The 3,297-nt window shown below is 47.6% G+C and overlaps 1 long non-coding RNA gene across 1 annotated transcript in view; it reads right to left on the bottom strand.

Moving 5' to 3' along the window:
* Positions 1-1,597: 1,597 nt before the first annotated feature.
* The window catches only part of LOC105854527, an 8,017-nt gene continuing 6,317 nt past the window's right edge, over positions 1,598-3,297 (bottom strand). Inside the window, exon 3 of the long non-coding RNA XR_001146190.1 lies at positions 1,598-2,437. This is a non-coding gene — a long non-coding RNA (uncharacterized LOC105854527). The remainder of the gene's footprint in view (positions 2,438-3,297) is intronic.

The following is a 3,297-nucleotide window of genomic DNA, read 5'->3' as shown; positions in this document are numbered from 1 at the left end:
TTATTATTCCGTGCTTGATGCTTGGTCCCGCCCCTTATTATTCCGTGCTTGGCCCCGCCCCGCCGGCTCCCCTTCCTGCCTCACTGTGCCCTTTGCGCCCCGCCCTTGACCACGCCCACTGGCGCTGAGCTTATCCCGGGTTCTTGCCGCCTTATCCACCCCTGTCCACAAGACGGCGCTCTCCTCTCCTGCTGCCTTCTTTTACCACAAGAGCTTCTCCTTCCTCCTGCTACTTCTTTACTTACAACGCGATTTTCCACGTTAACACCCCTGTTCCCAAGACTTTGCCATGCGCCCAGTAACTTCTTTCCGTAGCCATTTGGGACGGATAACAATTTTGACAGTATTCTGGCCCTGTTATTAATGGGGGCAAAAAGCCGTTTGGGGCCACAGAGGGCAGGTGACATGGAAAGCGCCATATTGTGTTACGGATTGGTAACAGGGAAAGCAGAAAGTTTCTGGGCGCCGCCATGACAGTGGCCGGAGGAAGGAGAGGCTCCTGCAGTAAAAGACGGTGGCCAGAGACTGAGCGCGCCGTCTTGTGGACCGGAGGGGTAATGCAGGAAGACTGCAGAGTGATGCCTGTGCCCCTGGGTTGGTAAAGGCTGAGCTGGCAAAGCACAAAGTGAGGCGCCAAAGAGGATGACGAGGGTAAGAGGTCACGCGGATAATAATGAAGGGTGGGGCCACTCATGAATGACGTTAAGTGACTGAGGACTCAGGGGGAATGGAAACTGCTTTGAAGTCCCAAGTGCAGAAATACGACGTGGGCGTCACCTCGTGGAGCAGGTTTGTTCTGTGGGAAATTGGCAGCCTGAGGTGCGAGGGGACAGGGTTGGGGCCGGCGAAAGGGAGGCTCAAGGGGTGTAGGGAGGCAGGGGGTACTGAGGACGCTGCCTGGTGGGCCGCAGGGATGTGGGACAAGCTGTGTGGTGACAGGACCTCATGGCCAAGGAAAATGGGGGCTGAAAAGGGGCAAGGAGCGAGGTCAACAGGAGGAGCCAGAATCATTAAGGATGCAGTAGCTGGTAAAGGAAAAGGAGAGAAACGATCGAGGGCGGAGGGGAGGGACACGGCCACGTGGGTGACAGTGCAGGAAACGCCAGAGGGCGCCGTCTGGTGGCGAGAAGCAGCAGTGTCCAGGGTCCCAGAATAAAGCTGCCAGTTCCCAGGCCGGGAAGGGGCGGGGCCGGGCAGAGGGGCGGGGTGACAGCAGGGGCGTTTGTGCCCAAAGCTGGAGAGAGCCGGATGGGAGGGGGTGTAGGTGAGGACGGGATGGAATATATACGCCCATGCACTCCTGAGAAAATACATGCACACCTCCCTTCTGCAGAGATCTCAAAGTTTATAACATTTTGTTTTTAAAATAGAAACAAGCATTCTATATTTTGAAAATAACCTAGGAATGCTTTTAAAAACAGATAAGAATGATTAAAAGTATAATATAAAAGTAGAATATAAAACCCCGGATAATATAATTACTCTCTCTAAGCTATATGTGTATGAAGACGAGAATGGAAAAATTATTACTTTGCCTCAGCTGGACTATGATAAACAGTGAAGTTAGTCTGTAGCTGCATCATATAATGTGGGTTAATCTTGCTTACATGTTGCTGAATGTGCTAAGACAGAAAATAAACGTGATTTATTTAACTGTTAAATACCACACAAAATTAAAATCATGTCTGAATTAAACATTTCACGATTCATCCTTAGGTGACAGAATGAAGAGCAGGGGAAGTACTGGTGATGAAAGTCACATTGGTGCCCACTTTTGAGGGAAGATGATGCCGTGTAGTGATTTTCTGTCTCTTGACCTGGCTAGTGGGAGTTCATTTTGTAATTCTCAAACTGGGCATCACCTTACACACAAATAAGAATATTAAAAAGCACTAGGAAGAAAGTAAACTAATTCATACAACTGTGCATGTTTTGGTGGAAAAATCAGAGTTGACCATACTATTCATTATATTAATTCCTATCACAATTTCTATAATGTGCAGTCTCTTTTATTATCAGAACCAGTCACCTGAAGCTGATGGAAATGTCATTGCTGAAATTGCCTCCTGCGCGTGGGAGGTGAACAAAACTGGTAATGTTATTTTTAACACTTCAGAATCCCATTGTGATTATGGGAAAACATTTAAGGTGAGAATACGGCTTCCTGGGAGTCAGGCAGGCGGGCGGAGCAGCAGCATTTGGAGTGTTAATGTGAAGGTCACTCTGTTTTGGCTGAGTGAGGGTTGGGATGGTTTCTGGCCTGAGCCCATGCTTCTCCTAGTTTTTAAATCCAGGTAAAACATTTTCCCTTCTTTTTAATTTAGAAATTTACCGTTTAATCCACAGCTTTGCATAGCTTTAGTTTAAAAACAACCACAGTGAGACCAGACTTGAGTTCGAGGTCCGAGCCTTCCAGCTTCCCAGGGACAGTACACACCTATGGGGAGGAGAAGACATTATGAATGGGGGTGACATACTTCAAACATATAATTTTGTATATATCAATGTAAAGAGATTTCCTGGGGCTAGTGAATTTCCTTCACAGAAAGGAAAAAACAAAGAACAGAACAGAATGAAGCTCGTGTGTCCAAGTCAACTTGTCACACATCAATGTAAATCCTGGCAAGTGACTTGCTTTCAAATCCTGGAGCGCAAATCTTCTCAGCTGAGACTCCACAGGCACCGGAAAAGACTGTGGCATGAAACACCCTTTACACACTTGTGGGATTTCCACACTCGCCTTACTCTGGCCAGGCCTGCACACCATGCAGGGCAGAAGCACCATAACCTGAATGTTTGCTAAGAACCAACCAAATTTAAAAATGGGGTATAAAAAATTCTCTTTGGGAATAGCTTGAAGCATTTAAAGGACCTGTAAGAATTTTTTTTTAAAATACGCCCCCTTTTTTGAAAGGGGGAATTTATTTTGGCTTAAAATATTTCACTTTAGGCCCTCCCTGGTTGCGCAGTGGGCTAAAGCGCAGCACTTAGAATAGAAAACCACTTCCGCATGAGTTCCACCTTGCCTGCCCCAGAGCTGATCCACGTGGCGCGGCAGACCTCTCCTGATCCACCCACTGCTCCCCTCAGCAGTGTATTTTGTCGATCTGCCTGTTCTGCTCCCTGCTGTCTCTGGTGCACCCTCTAACCGCCCCTGCACCTCTGGCCTGTACCCCAGTTCTGTATGCACAAATAAATCTTTAAAATATATATATTTCGCGTTAAAGGAACTTGCCAGCTGCTCCTCCCTGGTGGCGCAGCGGGTTAAAGCACTGTACTGAGAAGCTAAAGCCGCTT

Source organism: Condylura cristata, unplaced genomic scaffold, assembly GCF_000260355.1.
Source record: "Condylura cristata isolate star-nosed mole 26May11 unplaced genomic scaffold, ConCri1.0 scaffold00048, whole genome shotgun sequence".
NCBI lineage: Eukaryota > Metazoa > Chordata > Mammalia > Eulipotyphla > Talpidae > Condylura > Condylura cristata.
The sequence above is the reverse complement of the archived record's forward strand: the minus strand, read 5'-3'. Positions and strand labels throughout refer to the sequence as shown.